This window comes from Polypterus senegalus, chromosome 8 (genome assembly GCF_016835505.1).
Source record: "Polypterus senegalus isolate Bchr_013 chromosome 8, ASM1683550v1, whole genome shotgun sequence".
Classification (NCBI taxonomy): Eukaryota; Metazoa; Chordata; class Cladistia; order Polypteriformes; family Polypteridae; genus Polypterus; species Polypterus senegalus.
Window position 1 is genome coordinate 173,401,263 of NC_053161.1, and position 18,149 is coordinate 173,419,411.

Here is an 18,149-nt window from a genome sequence, read left to right on the forward strand (position 1 = left end):
CCACCCTTTCAGGCTTTGTGGTGTTCTTTCGGTCCCCAGTGGTCCAACACTACCAGATGATGGACGTTTATCAAGCCACTTTAAAATATTATGGCGAGAAGGAATTCTTCCTTGCCAAGGCATGTTAAAAACGTTATTCAAAATCATTGCACGTCTGTTGCCACTGCCACAGCACACTGTACAGGACATACGCCCACCCAATTCACTTGTCCTTCTTAACACCCTAAAAGCCGTCACGTCCCGCTGTTTTCATTTTGCATTTCAAGCTAGTGCTACGGTCTCACAAGCTCGTCTGTCATTACCTCTTCTTGCCCTCATTCTAATACGTGTCTTCGCGGACTGATTGTTTAGTATGTTGTGAGGTGGGAGGTGGAGAATATTTATTGTATTATATTTTCATGCCATGTAAACTATAGTTCTCTGTGGTGCATCAACAGAATTGTTTGACGTACCAGAATAAATAATATGTTAAACAGCAGCTGCCATATCATTTGACCCAGAATTACATGGACAAACTCTGCAGTTTTACTACAGAATCGCGCGGTGGCCCATCCCATACATGTCCACAACTCAATGCGGGCGGTGACTCTTAGTTTAAGAAACACGGCTTGAATGTGTTGAAAGAGTGGGGTTTATGTTTAGAGGGCATCAGAGAGCAGAAGAACGAACAGCTGAGCCCAAAGCTCCTGCTTACTTCTGCTACCAAATTTACCGAAATTCTGGTTCCATACGGTTTTAAATAATTGGGTTTTTCTTTACCTGTTCACCATCAGAACATCACACAGCCCTACCGTAGCCTCAGTACTGTGCGGCAGAGCTCATGGCTTCTTAAATAACAGACCAAAGAAAAATGTGAGTAAAGAGAAACTGACAAAACTTCAGTCCACGGTGGGTGAAATGAATTGAGGAAAATGAATAGATCTGCATAGGGAAGTGTCGTTAGTTAAGGCCTACGGAGAAGGTGTGAAATCATGCAAGGTCGAAATACAACATCATCTGAGATCACACTGCTGTGCTCTGACCCCAAGGGTTATGCGATAACTGCATTTTGTTATACCTGCACAGGGACAATAAAATTGAATCATCACCTTCATTGTGAAACTTTTACGTTCACACTGGCAAACTCAAATCCTGGCAGAGGTTCAAAAATTAAGAGGTTGGAAAGAAAAAAGCATTTAGAGGAGCTCTAGAATCCAGGTATGTGAAAAAAAGTTTTAATGAATGTTGAATGGGGGCCACCCTGGAAGTAACTACACCGCCAGACACACACAAAAAAAATGATATCAAAATCTTTTTGTGGAAGCATACATGAGGAGGCTCCAGGCCACAAGAAAGAAACCAACTGGCTAAGCAAACTGCAGAGAGACATGCGAAGCAAAGAAATGGAATGGCCTGAGGTGACAATCGAAGAAGTAGAAGCCACTCCCAAAACCAGTTCTAACTGGAAAATGCCTGGTCCACATGGCGCACACAATGTTTGGCTGAAACAACTCACTGAAATGCACCAGGATATGCCGAGTCTAAAATCATGAAACATCCACAACATGGCACCACAGGAATGTCGCTCCTATTTAAAACTTCAGAGCAAACCAGAAACTACCAGGCTATACCTCACCTGCTCACGTGTCCACCATCTGGCTACAAAAAAGGACAAAGCAGCACTAGAGGAGGTCCAGAGAAGAGCGACTACAGGAGATGAGTTATGAAGAAAGATTAAAAGAGCTGAGCTGTTACAGGAGTTTAAGAGGAGACCTGACTGAAGTGTTTAACATTATGAAGGGAATTAGTCCAGTGGATCGAGACGGTGACTTTCAAGTGCGTCCATCAAGAACACGAGGACACAGTTGGAAACTTGGTAAGGGGAAATTTCACACAAGCATTAGGAAGTTTTTCTTCACATAGAGAACCACAGACACCTGGAATAAGCGATCAAGTGGTGCGGTAGACCGTAGGTCTTTAGGGACCTTCAAAACTCGACTTGATAATAATTTGGTAGAATTGAGTGGACAGGACTGGCGAGCTTTGTTGGACTGAATGGCCTGTCCTCATCTAGATTGTTCTAATGTTCTAATCTATGGTTAAAGCCCTAGGAGGACTGAGAGGGCATTGCTCATTTTCCTAGACTTTCAGTGGCACACAAAGCCATTTCAGACATCTGATCTAACATGGCTACCCCTCCAACTGCATTCCACTTTGAACCCTACTCCAGGGCTCTACCAAACAGTTTGGTGAACTCCACACTTCATCTGATGACAAAGGTGTCCAGTGGCGTTTAGCTGGCACCTCCGCAGAGACTCCTTCAAATGAAAAGGACATTCATGAAAGACTTGTAACCACAAATTGAATGTGAAGGGCAAAAGGACGCAACAGTAAATAAGCACCGGATCTGTAACTGGAGAGGACTTTAGCCCAAACATGAAAGGTTGCACCTTCCTTTTTGTATCTGAAAGCCACCCAGTGTCCATGGAGCAAACAAGCTACAAATTTTCTTTGGGCCTGAAGCCCTGAACGAGATCTAAGGTCCCAAGCAGTGTGGCAGTGACAGAGGCCAGTGTGAGACAACAAGAAAGCAGCAGGCCTTCAAGAAGGGAAGTTCAGCACCTTAGCTCTTGTGCCAGGAGGAGTTCCGCTTTCCCCTGTAAAGTTGCAGAGAATTACAGAAAGAGCTTAACAGGGAGACACAGAAGGAAACGCCACACCGTGGACAAAGGAGCACTTAGCGTACCAATGCAAGTCCTCCACTTGAACTCGGAGCAACGACGTGTAACTCTACTCAACGTCAGGCATCCTCTTTAAAGGCCCGAGTACCAATAAAGCTGTTAATTTGTGCCAAGATAACTTGGAACTCTGGATAGCCAGGAAAGAGCCAGCTAAAGACCACCAGTCTCATGTCTGATTGTTTCTGTATATCAGGCTCATGACGGTGTCCGGTAAACCTCTGATTGTTTATTTTTCCAAGCTTGTAACTAAACTGGAAGCAAAAGCCTTGACTCTCAACATAACGGTTTAGTCCTCTGTTGTTCAAGGCCGTGCGACTGAGCAGGACGAGCTGACTGTGACGTCACATTAAAATTCAAAAGGGGACCCGTAAACCGAAAAGCTTGCAAAACCAAGAAGATCAAGAGAGGCTGCAAATGAGCTAAGAGCAGACGGCCTGTGTTATGTTTCTGTCTCGTCCGTCTTGTGTCTTGTCTTCTGTGTTAATATGTATGCGGTTATCGTATTCTGTAATCCTTGTGTTTATTAATAAATAGTACTCTTCTGTTTCTTAGAGCAAGAGGGCTTCAAATTCCTCTCATGGCCTGAAACCCCAGCTACAGAGAAAGGTAAGGAAAATCAAGAGGGAGCCTTACTGAATGATCTGATTAATTACTGGCATTGCCTTGTGTGTGCGATGAAAATGATCAGTTGGCCTGTGCAATGCGCTTCACCATCAGCAGTTGTCACCGCATTTTAATTTTTTTTTTCCTGTCATTTATATTGCGTTGACGCATGACAGATCTTTTCCTGTCAGGCATGCCGCTGCTAGCACTGAGAAGGACCGATAATATGGCAAAGGGTAACCCCAACCTCACAATCGTGGGTCATGTTATGTGTATCACCGCTTAAACTCTCAATCCCGACCAAGATCGAGCTTCAAGGTCCAGTGGTTTGTGGGTTTTTTGGTGACAGACAGACAACCCTTAGCATCTCTATATATAAAAGGCAACGCCCTCACTGAATCCTCATTAATTCTCCCACTTTCCATATACTGTTGTGCTTGAAAGTCTGTGAACCCTTTAGAATTTTCTATATTTCTGCATAAATATGACCTAAAACATCATCAGATTTTCACTCAAGTTCTAAAAGTAGATAAAGAGAAACCAGTTAAACAAATGAGACAAAAATATTATACAAACTGGATTCCAAAAAAGTTGGGACACTATACAAATCATCAATAAAAACTGAATGCAATGATGTGGAGGTGCCAACTTCTAATATTTTATTCAGAATAGAACATAAATCACGGAACAAAAGTTTAAACTGAGAAAATGTATCATTTTAAGGGAAAAATATGTTGATTCAGAATTTCATGGTGTCAACAAATCCCAAAAAAGTTGGGACAAGGCCATTTTCAGCACTGTGTGGCATCTCCCCTTCTTCTTACAACACTCAACAGACGTCTGGGGACCGAGGAGACCAGTTTCTCAAGTTTAGAAATAGGAATGCTCTCCCATTCTTGTCTAATACAGGCCTCTAACTGTTCAATCGTCTTGGGCCTTCTTTGTCGCACCTTCCTCTTTATGATGCGCCAAATGTTCTCTATAGGTGAAAGATCTGGACTGCAGACTGGCCATTTCAGTACCGGATCCTTCTCCTACGCAGCCATGATGTTGTGATTGATGCAGAATGTGGTCTGGCATTATCTTGTTGAAAAATGCAGGGTCTTCCCTGAAAGAGATGACGTCTGGATGGGAGCATATGTTGTTCTAGAGCTTGAATATATTTTTCTGCATTGATGGTGCCTTTCCAGACATGCAAGCTGCCCATGCCATATGCACTCATGCAACCCCATACCATCAGAGATGCAGGCTTCTGAACTGAGCATTGATAACAACTTGGGTTGTCCTTGTCCTCTTTGGTCCAGATGACATGGCGTCCCAGATTTCCAAAAAGAACTTTGAATCGTGACTCGTCTGACCACAGAACAGTCTTCCATTTTGCCACACTCCATTTTAAATGATCCCTGGCCCAGTGACAACGCCTGAGCTTGTGGATCTTGCTTAGAAATGGCTTCTTCTTTGCACTGTAGAGTTTCAGCTGGCAACGGCGGATGGCACGGTGGATTGTGTTCACTGACAATGGTTTCTGGAAGTATTCCTGAGCCCATTCTGTGATTTCCTTTACAGTAGCATTCCTGTTTGTGGTGCAGTGTCGTTTAAGGGCCCGGAGATCACGGGCATCCAGTATGGTTTTACGGCCTTGACCCTTACGCACAGAGATTGTTCCAGATTCTCTGAATCTTCGGATGATGTTATGCACAGTTGATGATGATAGATGCAAAGTCTTTGCAATTTTTCGCTGGGTAACACCTTTCTGATATTGCTCCACTATCTTTCTGCGCAACATTGTGGGAATTGGTGATCCTCTACCCATCTTGGCTTCTGAGAGACACTGCCACTCTGAGAAGCTCTTTTTATACCCAATCATGTTGCCAATTGACCTAATTAGTGTTTATTGGTCTTCCAGCTCTTCGTTATGCTCAAATTTACTTTTTCCAGCCTCTTATTGCTACTTGTCCCAACTTTTTTGGGATTTGTTGACACCGTGAAATTTTGAATCAACATATTTTTCCTTTAAAATGATACATTTACTCGGATTAAACGTTTGATCTGTCATCTACGTTCTATTACAAATAAAATATTGACATTTGCCATCTCCACATCATTGCATTCAGTTTTTATTCACAATTTGTTTAGTGTCCCAACTTTTTTGGAATCCGGTTTGTACTTGGTCATTTATTTACTAAGGAAAATGATCGAATATTACATATTTGTGAGTGGCAAAAGTAGGTGAACCTTTGCTTTCAGTATCTGGTGTGACCCCCCAATAACTGCAACTAAACATTTCCGGTAACTTTTGATCATTCCTGCACACCACCATTCCTCCGTACAGAACACCTTCAACTCTGGGATGTTGGTGGGTTTCCTCACCTGAACTGCTCGCTTCAGGTCCTTCCACAACATTTCCATTAGATTAAGATGAGGACTTTGACTTGGCCATTCCAAAACATTCACTTTATTCTTCTTTAACCATTCTTTGGTAGAACGACTTTTGTGCTTAGGGTCGTTGTCTTGCTGCTTGACCCACCTTCTCTTGAGATTCAGTTCATGGACAGATGTCCTGACCTTTTCCTTTAGAATTCTCTGATATAATTCAGAATTCATTGTTCCATCAATGAAGGCAAGCCATCCTGGCCCAGATACAGCAAAACCGGCCCAAACCATGATACGACCACCACTATGTTTCACAGATGGGATAAGGTTCTTATGCTGGAATGCTGTGTTTTCCTTTCTCCAAACATAACGCTTTTATTTAAACCAAAAAGTTCTATTTTGGTCTCATCCGTCCACAAAACATTCTTCTGATAGCCTTCTGGTTTGTCCACGTGATTTTTAGCAAATTGCAGACGAGCAGCAATGTTTTTTTTTGGAGAGCAGTGGCTTTCTCCTTGCAACCCTGCCATGCACACCATTGTTGTTCAGTGTTCTCATGGACTCATAAACATGAACATTAGCCAATGTGAGAGAGGACTTCCGTTGCTTAGAAGTTACCCTGGGGTCCTTTGTGACCTCGTCGACTATTACACGCCTTGCTCTTGGAGTGATCTTTGTTGGTCACCCACTCCTGGGGAGGGTAACAATGGTCTTGAATTTCCTCCATTTGTACACAATCTGTCTGACTGTGGATTGGTGGAGTCCAAACTCTTTAGAGATGGTTTTGTAACCTTTTCCAGCCTAATGAGCATCAACAACTCTTTTTCTGAGGTCCTCAGAAATCTCCTTTGTTCGTGCCATGATACACTTCCACAAACATGTGTAGTGAAGAGCAGACGTTGATAGATCCTGTTCTTTAAATAACACGGGGTGCCCACTCACACCTGATTGTCATCCCATTGATTGAACACACCTGACTCTAATTTCACCTTCAAACTGCTAATCCTAGAGGTTCACATACTTTTTCCACTCACAACTATGTAATATTCGATCATTTTCCTCAATAAATAAATGACCAAGTATAATATTTTTGTCTCTTTTGTTTAACTGGTTTCTCTTTATCTACTTTTAGGACTTGAGTGAAAATGTGATGAAGTTTTAGGTCGTATTTATGCAGAAATACAGAAAATTCTAAAGGGTTCACAGACTTTCAAGCACAACTGTATTACATCCACCCTGCGGTCATAAATTTCATCTCAATCCCCCTGTGCTGCAGGCGGACAAAAATGCAACATCACAGCGACGAAGGTCAACTCACAAGCTCAAATGTAAAAATAAAAAGAGGAATATTCAAAAGGAGTCGCATTATCGGCACTCGTTGTTAGGGGGGGGTGGGTGGTCTCGTGGTCTTGGAACTTCTGCAGATTTTGTTTTTTTTTTAATCAAGCCATCTGGAGTTTTACAGTATCTCACAACAGCGAATACACCCCTCCCATTGTTGTAAATATTTTATTATATATTTTCATGGGACAACACTGAAGATATGACACTTTGATACAATGTCAAGTAGTCCGTGTACAGCTTGTAGAACAGTGTAAATTTGCTGTCCACTCAAAATAACTCAACACACAGCCATTAATGTCTAACAACAAAAGTGAGTATACCTCTAATGTCCAAATTGTGCCCAATTAGCCATTTTCCCTCCCCGGTGTCATGTGACTCGTTAGTGTTACAAGGTCTCAGGTGTGAATGGGGAGCAGGTGTGTTAAATTTGGTGTCATCGCTCTCACACTCTCTCATACTGGTCACTGGAAGTTCAACATGGCACCTCATGGCACAGAGCTCTCTGAGGATCTAAAAAAAAGAATTTTTGCTCTACATAAAGATGGCCGAGGCTATAAGAAGATTGCCAGCACCCTGAAACCGAGCTGCAGCACAGTGGCTAAGACCATACAGCAGTTTAACAGGACAGGTTCCACTCAGAACAGGCCTCGCCATGGCCGACCAAAGAAGTTGAGTGCACGTGCTCAGCGTCATACCCAGAGGTTGTCTTTTGAAAATAGACGTATGAGTGCTGCCAGCTTTGCTGCACAGGTTGAAGGGGTCGGGGGTCAGCCTGTCAGTGCTCAGACCATTCGCCTGCCGCACAATGTATCAAATTGGTCTGCATGGCTGTCGTCCCAGAAGGAAGCCTCTTCTAAAGATGATGCCCGCAAACAGTTTGCTGAGGACAAGCAGACTAAGGACATGGATTATTGGAACCATGTCCTGTGGTCTGATGTGACCAAGATAAACTTATTTGGTTCAGATGGTGTCAAGCATGTGTGGTGGCAACCAGGTGAGGAGTACAAAGACAAGTGTGTCCTCCCTACAGTCAAGCATGGTGGTGGGAGTGTCGTGGTTTGGGGCTGCATGAGTACTGCCAGCACTGGGGAGCTACAGTTCATTGTAGCCGTGACATACTGAAGCAGAGCCCGATCCCCTCCCTTCAGAAACTGGGCCACAGGGCAGTATTCCAACATGATAACAACCCCAAACACACCTCCAAGATGACCCCTGAGGGTAAAGGTGCTGGACTGGTCAAGCATGTCTCCAGACCTAAACCCAATTGAGCATCTGTGGAGCGTCCTCAAATGGAAGGTGGAGGAGTGCAAGGTCTCTAACATCCACCAGCTCTGTGATGTCGTCATGGAGGAGTGGAAGAGGAAACCAGTGGCAACCTGTGAAGCTCTAGTGAACTCCATGCCCAAGAGAGTTAAGGCAGTGCTGGAAAATAATGGTGGCCGGCCACACAAAATATTGACACTTTGGGCACAATTGGGACATTTTCACTTAGGGTTGAACTCACTTTTGTTGCCAGCAGTTTAGACATTAATGGCTGTGTGTTGAGTTATTTTGAGGGGGCAGCAAATTTACGCTGTTATACAAGCCGTACACGGACTACTTGACATTGGGTCAAAGTGTCATATCTTCAGTGTTGTCCCATTAAAAGATATAATAAAATATTTACAACAATGGGAGGGGTGTATTCACTGTTGTGAGATACTGTATTTTATTTTAGTATTATTTTTTTTCTGTCCTCCCTGGTCATCGGAACTTACTTTTATTCTGTATTAATTAGTATTTCCTAATTTTATTTTTCATAGATTTTATCTTTATCCTGTACAGCACTTTTGAGCTACATCGTTTGTATGAAAATTTGCTAAAGAAAAAAATGTTCTTGGTGTTATAACATGAACCTTCTTGGCATTCACCCTGTGCGTGACTTGGGCTCGGAATTCTAGGCAAGTACGGGTAGCCACAAGTCAGACTCGGGGTGACGTTTAATGATCCACTTTACATTTTGTAAGCCAGAATAACAGTTGGGACAGTGTTCTGCCGCCATCCAGTGGATGAAACAACAAACAGTTATGGACATTTGTAAGCATTGTACCACTCTAAGGTACAGTCCCCTCCAAAAGTATTGGAGCAGCAAGGCCAATGAATTCGCTTTTGCTGTGCACTGAAGACATTAGTGTGTGAGATCAAGAGATGAAGATGAGAAGAGAGAGCAGAGTTTCAGCTTTCATTCCCAGGTATTTCCATCTCGATTTGTTAAACCACACAAAACAGAGCACCTGTTGTATCAAACCACCCAGTTTTTGTATTGGAACAGAACAGAACTGCAGGTCTGACATTGTGGTCAGCAGCACAGGAGTGCCGCAGGGGACTGGACTTTCTCCGGTCCTGTTCAGCCAACATACGTCGGACTTCCAAAACAACTCGGAGTCCTGCCACATGCAGATGTTCGTTGAAACACTGCTATCATGGGCTGCATCGGGAGTGGGCAGGAGGAGGAGTATAGGAACCTAATCAGAGACTTTGTTAAATGGTGTAACTCAAACCACCTACAACTGAACAGCAGCAAAACCAAGGAGCTAATGGTGGATTTTAGGAGGCCCAGGCCCCTCATGGACCCAGTGATCTTCAGAGGTGACTGTGCAGAGGGTGCAGACCTATAAATACCTGGGAGTGCAGCTGGATGATAAATTGGACTGGACTGCCAATACTGATGCTCTGTGTAAGAAAGCTCAGAGCCAACTATACTTCCTTAGAAGGCTGGCGTCTTTCAACATCTGCAATAAAATGCTGCAGATGATCTATCAGACTGTTGTGGTGAGCACCCTCTTCTACGCGGTGGTGTGCTGGGGAGGCAGCATAAAGATAAAGGACGCCTCACACCTGGACAAACTGGTGAGGAAGGCAGGCTCTATTGTAGGCACGGAGCTGGACAGTTTGACATTCGTGGCAGAGTGATGGGTGCTGAGCAGACTCCTGTCAATCATGGAGAATCCACTGCAACCACTGAACAGGATCATCTTTTCAGACAGAGGAGCAGCTTCAGCGACAGACTGCTGTCACCGTCCTACTCCACTGACAGACTGAGGAGACCCCACACTATGCGACTCTTCAATTCCACCTGGGGGGTTAAACATTAACATTATACAAAGTTCTTGTCTGTTATACGTACATTTTTATCATGTGAATTTCCTCTTGGGATTAATAAAGTATCTATCTATCTATCTATTATATAGTGCCTTTCACATCTATCTATCTATCTAGAATGGTTTTCATCTAAATGAAAGTCAAAAGTTCTTCATGTTTGGTCGCATATCTCTTGCTCACAATAACTACACCGAGCCTACGACCCACCGACTGCACCAGATTTCTTGTTTCTTCACTGGTGTTGCCTTTCCAGGCTTTTACCACAGCATCTTTAAGTTGTTGTCTGTTTTGAGGGGTTTCTTCATTCAGTCTTCTCTTCAGGAAGTAAAATCCATGTTCAATTGTTTTAAGATCAGTAGATTTACTTGGGCAGCCCAAAACCTTCAAAGTCCTTTGTTGAGGTGTTGAGGTGGCAATGTGTCTTGCTGCATAATGAAGTTCCTCTCGATTACTTTGGATGCAATTCTCCATAATTGTTAGACAGTATTTTTCTGTAGACTTCTGAGTTCATTCTGCTACTGCCATCATGAGTTCCATCATCAATACAGATGCTTGCGCCTGTTCCAGAAGTAGCCATGGAAACCCAAGCCACGAGACAACCTCCACCATGCGTCACAGATGAGCTTGCATGTTTAGGATCAGGAGCAGATGCCTTCTTTCTCCATACTTTGGTAGAGGTCCGTCTTTGTTTCATCAGTCCATAAAACTTAAATGTTGTTCATGAACTGTTGTGGCTCATCTCTATGCTTTTTTTTTTTTTTGCAAATTCTAATCTGGCTTCCTGATTTTAACTGCTAATGAATGCTTTGCATCTTGCAGTGTGGCCTCCATATTGCTGTTCTAAAGTCTCCTTCAAGCAGTGGACTGTGACATTTCCACCCCTGCTCTTTGAAGGTTCTTCATGATGTTGTTTTGAAGTCTTTTCTTGTCTGTTCTCGCCATTTGTCTGTCATCAGTCCTTGGATGACCACTTTAACGCCTGTTGCTCAGTACACCAGTGGTTTCCTTCTTTTTCAGGACGTTCGAAATTTCAGTACCTGCCCAATGCCCAATGGTTTTGAAATACTTCTGATGGATTTTCTCCCTTTTCTCAGCTTCCCAATGCCGTGATTTTCTCCCATAGACAGTTCTCTGGTCCAAATGCAGTCTTCACAGGTGAAAGCTAAAAAGAAGAATATTAGTAAGGAGTCTCACTATCAGTACTCGTTGTCTATAACATGAACCTCCTTGGCATTAACCCTGTGTGTGACTTGGGCTTGGAATTCTATGCAAGTACGGTCAGCCACAAGTCAGACTCGGGGTGACGCTATGTGCTGTCTTCACAGGTGGAAGAGTAGATATCCAGGATTAAACAGTCCATCTTTTATGATACACCCTGGAACAAGAAACACCTGTCACCTTGTCATGGTCCAATACTTTTGCTGATTTGAAAAACTAGGTGGTTTGATACAAAATGTGCTCTGTGCCATGTGGTGTAACATATCGAGATGGAAATACCAGGGAGAATAAAAGTTGAAACTCTGCTCTCTCTTCTCATCTTCATCTTTTGATCTCACACACAAAGGTCTTCAGTGCACAGCCTTGCTGTTCCAATACTTTTGGAGGGAACTGTAACTTATCAATATTTGTGAATGGGGCGGAGCCTCCAATGACAACCACAACATCAAATACAAAGCCGTAAAGGCAGGTTTAGAAGAGACTGAAACTGAACCACTGCACGAATCGAGCGATAGTGAGGTGGTCATCAGGCGTTGACACAGATAATAGAACTGAGGCATGATACGGCACTGTATGACCGAACCTCCATGATATGCCTGGTGAATTTGGTCGCTTGAAGCTTCAGTAGGGTGTGACAGCAGTTGCGTGACAAAAAGGCAAAGTATTTGTAATCGAGTGTAAGGACAAATACGATAGAAGCCCACTAAGCACTGTTCGCAATGCAACAACTGTCAATGTCCATTTCAATGAAAACACGGAAGCCATCAAGCCTTGCCTTGTGGTAGCCTGCAATAACATACGTAAGAGTCGTGTCGATCGTGTGGTTCCAGCTCTGACATTCTACCCTCTCATGTGCGAGAAACAGCAAAAAAATATAAGGGTGCAAAAAAACAAACATCTACTGTCCCGATTGTGACGTCAGGATGTGCGTTGGTATCTGTGACAAAACAAGTCACATGGAGGACGGGTACTAAATCTGCATCAGTGCAGCAGTGGACACTCGACAGACCTTTCCTACCGTATTTATGTTGACACTTTGGTAATTACACGTTGCTGTTACATGTAATGACATTTCTTGTTATAAGAAGAGAGGTTATATTCAGGAGTGTGCAATTATAGAGGGATAAAGCTGCTGTCACACACAATAAAAATTTGGGAAAGGGGTTATAGAGAGAAGGCTTAGGGAAGTGAGCGCCATAGGGGAGGAGGAGTCAACTGATGCAGTCTTTGAATTGAGACATTTCATAGAGAAGCTTTAAGAATAGCAGAAAAATCTGCATATGGCATTTACTGATTTGGAGAAGGCTTATGACTTATGAGCCATATCAAGAGGACTGGAGGTGCAGGAGAGAAAGGAAACCAGAGAAGTGTGTAAGGATTGTTCCGGATAAGTATGAGGGAGTGAGGACTCGAATTAAGGGCAACAGACACGATCCCAATTAGACGAGGTCTGCATTAGGGATCTTCTTGAAGTCCTTACCTCTTTGGTTTGGTTATGGATGTGTTGACTCGTGAGATAAAAGACCAGTCCCCCTGCTGGAGGCTTTTTGCTGATGACATTGTGTTCTGTAGCATCAGAAGTATGTGAAGAGGAAGTGGAAAGAAAGGAGAAGGCCTTTGGAAGATAGAGAATTGAAGATTAACAGTATATGAGGTGTAATGATGATCAGGATTCAGAAGTTAGCCTGCAGTGGAGAGCTACTGTAAAAAGTGGAGAAGTTTAAAGATCTAAGATCAATGGTAGCCCAAGATAGAGAACTGGGTTCAGAGATGTGCAGTGCAGTGTGGGTGGAACAATTGGAAGAAGGTATGAGGTGTACTGTGTGATCAAAAAATTAAGGAGAAAGTTAAAGGTGAGGATTTTAAGACAGTGGTAAGATCAGTAATGATGTATGGAGCTGAGACATGAGCAGTAAAGGAGAAGAAGTTCAATGTGGCAGAAATGAGAATGTTGAGATGGATGTGTGGAGATACAAAAAAGCAGTGAATAAGAAATGAGACAATCAGAGGTTCAACAAAAATGGGAGCAGGTATCTAAGAAAGTGCAGGAAAAGAGGTTGAGGTCGTATGGACATGGGATGAGGAGAAACAATGAATATGTTGGCAAAAGAGTGATGGGAATGGAAGTTCCAGGAAAGAGAAAGTGAGGGAGGCCAAAGAAGAGGTGGATACATACAGTAAAAGAAGATCTGAAATAAAAGGGCCTGACTGGCATGAAGGTGCAGGACCGGGCTGTATGGAGAAGGTTGATCGAGCACATCAACCTCACACAGAGGTGGGAAAAGGTGAATAGGAACAAGAAGAATAAGCCAGGAGAGCAGTTTCATTGGCTTCATCATTTACTGTAAGTCTTCTGGATTAGACACTACATTGTGCTCACCTGGAGGATGAATTGCCAGTTTTGTATTATTGTATGATTATCCACAAATTTTTATTTAAAAACTAGCTGTGTAAGCCTGTGCTGGAAAAACCCGGGCTCCTAGAAACCATGGATTTTGGCCCTTCAATCAATCAATCTCATCAGTTGTGCATTAGTGGCTAGGCGAGGTTCTCTTTTCTCAGCAGTTTCATTTTGGTGACAGTCAATTTCTTTCAGCTTCATGCTGTAGCCTTACACTTCCAGGCTGGACAGACAGACATACAAACTTCCATGCATAGACATTTATATATAAGATTCTCAAGGCAGCGGCTCGATCAATGGGACATCAGGATCCCCAGAAGTTGCTGGATATCATGGCTGGCCTGTACACTGGTACTGGGAGTGTTGTGCAGAGTGGAGGCAGAACCTCTGCATTTTTCCCAGTTGATTCTGTGGTTTGTCAGGGGTGTGTTCTGCTCCTACTCTGTTCAATGCTTGTATGGACTGGGTGTTGGGCAAGGATATGGGGACCAGCGGCTGTTGGGCATCTGTTGGTGAAGAAAGATTCACTGCTCTTGACTTTGCTGATGTTGCTGTGATCTTCGTGGAGTCAATGGAGGCTCTGATTGGGGCGCTCGAGAGACTGAACAAGGAGTCTGAGTGTCTGGGCTTGCAAGAGTCTTGATAAAAACCAACATCCAGGCCTCTGATGACCTCTTGGGCACGGCCATCAGCAGTGTGTCTGTTTGCAGAGAGTGTGTCGAACTAGTCGAGAGGTTTACTTACCTTGGCAGTGACATTCATGTCTCTGGTGACTCTTCCTGTGAAGTCAGTAGACAGATTAGGAGAGCATGGGGGTCATGAGGTCACTGGATAGGGGTGTGTGGTGCTCCCGATATCTATGCAAAAGGACGAAGGTCCAAGTCTTTAGAGTCCTGGTGCTTCCTGTCTTGCTATATGGTTGTGAGACATGGATGCTATCCAGTGACCTGAGATGAAGACTGGACTCCTTGTATCTCTACAAAGAATCTTTGGGTACCGTTGGTTTGACTTTGTGTTGCTCATGGAGTCCCAAATGAGGCACATGACCTGCATTGTGAGGGAGCGTCAGTTACGGCACTACGGCCATGTGGCATGATTCAAAGAGGGTGATCCACCTCGCAGGATCCTCTTTGTTAACGATTCGGGGAGGCTGGACCTGGCCAAGAGGACACCATGTAACACAGCAGATACAGTAGAAGGTCATTTCCATAGGTTGGAATAGGACCTTGTGTCTGCCTGGTGGGTTAGCCCCAACTTGACCTGAACGGCCAGCCTCTGGTGTGTTAACATACAGTATCTGTATTCCAGGAATTGCTTGACCTTAATATGCTAGTGTGCATTAGTCCCAGTAATTAGTATATTCGTACAATTGTGACCTTTATGTGCATAACTTAATAAACACTTGATGCTTTTAACACAAGCACATGTTTCAGCGTTTATATGAAACTTGTGCTTAATTAAGGCTTAAGAACCCATTGCAAGGAGCTACCCAGCTATTCTCAAAGGGTTTCCCTCTGATATTAATGGCCTCTGTACAATGTATTTTGAACTTTGGGTGGTCAACAATATTTCCAAGTGTAACTCCAACCCTTTTAAAGGCTTGCCACCAGTTTCCATGCATGGACTAGGAGGATGACATTTTCCGCAAGGCCTGTGAACTGTAGGTTTTAATCACTATACCAAATTAACATGGTGACTTTTCTTTGTTGGCCTCAGAACTAAGGAGACCAGGGTTTGCATCCTGGGTCTTTCCTTGTATGGAATTTGCATGTTTTTCCCATACCTGTGTGGGCTTCCTCAAGGTGCTCCATTTACCTCTCACTGTCCATGGATGTTTAGGCGGATTCACAGAACTTTGTGTGTAGACTGGCGCTCTAGTCCAGGGTTTGTTCCTGCCTTGTGCCCTATGCTAGCTGGGATAGGCCCCAGTATCCTCCATTACCCTGGTCTGGATTGAGTGTGTTAGAAAAATATTGTGGTGCTATGAACCTCATATGCAGGGGTTACATTTTATAAATGTTACTTAAACAATGTTGTGGAAAGGGGAAGGCTTCTCTATAGAATCTAAAGGAATAATTCTGAAAATTTCTAAAAGCTTGTGAAGAATGAAGATGCAGATATAGTAAGAACTTTAAGCCTTGAGTGAATGATTAATTCTATTTTGCCTGAGCTACCCTGAGGAAGTGGGAAGAAAGAGAAGGGATAAATTGAAAAAGGAGAAAATCCAGCATTAGGAATGAGGTTGGTGCACTGGCTACCCACATCTGATCTTGAGTCTGCATCACTACCGACTCCCACCTTTCATTATGGACGTAAGATGACCCATTAATAGATAGATAGATAGATAGATAGATAGATAGATAGATAGATAGATAGATAGATAGATAGATAGATAGATAGGAATAGGAATCGCCGCCGTACCAATGCCCGGACAAGCCAAAAAGTCACCATACTTCCGGGTTCCCTTCTACCCTCCATTTCCCTATGATGACATCAATCACCCATCCTGCATCACAATTTTCCCAGCATTCCACCTTCTAATTTCCGGTCCCCCTATTTAAATTGTCCCTCTTCCCTGCATAATATGTCTTAAGTTGACCTTGTAAAATATGTGGAGACGTTACTCTATTTTTGTTGCAGTATACAGGGCTAAAACCCCAAACCTTTATGCTGTGTTGTGTTGTTTCTTCACAATAGATAGTGTGGACGCTGGACCGGACAACATAGTTCACCCAACACACTGTTTATTTACACTATATACAAATTTACCGTGCAATCCAATCCCCAGTGCCTCCAGCACCAATTCCCCAAAGTCCAGGCCTTACAGTCAAACAATGCCTTTCTGGCCACCTCCAGTCCTCTCTCCAGCTCCGTCCTTCTTCCACCAATGACTGGAGGGAGGCGGCCCCTTGTATAGGAACCCGGATGGGCTCCAGCTGCTTCCCGGCAATCAGTTCTAACCACACCCCAGTGTGGCGGAAGTGCCGGCTGCGCACCCGGAAGCTGTCTGGGTGTCCCCTGTCATCTTCCCCCCAGCACTTCTTTGTGTGGCGGAAGTGCTTGGCTCCAGGGTTCCTCAGGCACCTGGGCGCCGCCTGGCAGTGGCCACGGGCCCCTACAGGGTTGGGCTTCCAAGCCCTCTACCCGTGGCCCCCAGCATAACCAGGACGGACGCCCCCTTGCGGTCTGGAGGAGGCACAAGCCCTCCTCTGGTCCTCCTGGGCATCCCGGCCGGGACCACAATAGATAGACAGATAGATAAATAGATAGATAGATAGATAGATAGATATGAAAGGCACTATATAACTAATAGATAGATAGATAGATAGATATGAAAGGCACTATATGATAGATAGATAGATAGATAGATAGATAGATAGATAGATAGATAGATAGATAGATAGATATGAAAGGCACTATATAACTAATAGATAGATAGATAGATAGATAGATAGATAGATAGATAGATAGATAGATAGATAGATAGATAGATGTGAAAGGCACTATATTATAGATAGACATTTTTTTTTATTTTTAAAAAGACCTTTATTGTGAACATAAAAATTGAAAATATTAACAATATACATAGACAAATAGCAAACAAGCCCAATTTTCAGAATATAACAAAAAGAGACAAATATATCAGACCACCACTACTCCCCCTTTACACTCCCCCTACTCCGCACATTAATAAAAGCATGTTGTTGATGCCCCCCACTTTTTCATTCCCAGTTGAGCACCAGTTCGCCCTCCTCCACAGCACACAATACCTGATAGATAGTACATCATCCTAAGAAAACAAAACACAAATACAGAAAACTTAACTAATGTCTCATACATTCATTTTTAGTTCTCCATCATCAATTGAGCAAAGCACCCCTTTAATTCCCCACACATTTTTAAATAACTCTAATGTATTCATCAATTTATGATATGTATATTCCATTATTATTCTGGATGGAACGTTTATCTTGAAAATCAAGACAGCATCAGTGGCCCCTGTCCCAGATTGTTTATTATTTCGACTCTTTAAAATTGCTAGTTTTGCTTCACCCAATAGATAATTTAATAACTGAGCTTTTGCCGATTTTTTTGTTGTATTTTGTACCATAAATGAACATGATATTGTTAAATTTCCCCATTAACGTTTTACATAATTCACTAAAAAATCTGAAAAAAAAACTGAGTCTCATACATTGCAAAATAAATGGAATATAGTTTCTTTTTGTCCACAAAATATACAATTATCATCCCCTTTCTGCTCAATTACTTTTAAAAAAGAATTTGTAGCGACAATCCCATGCAGAATTCTCCATTGCACGTCGCTCTTCTTTTCTTATATAGCTCCC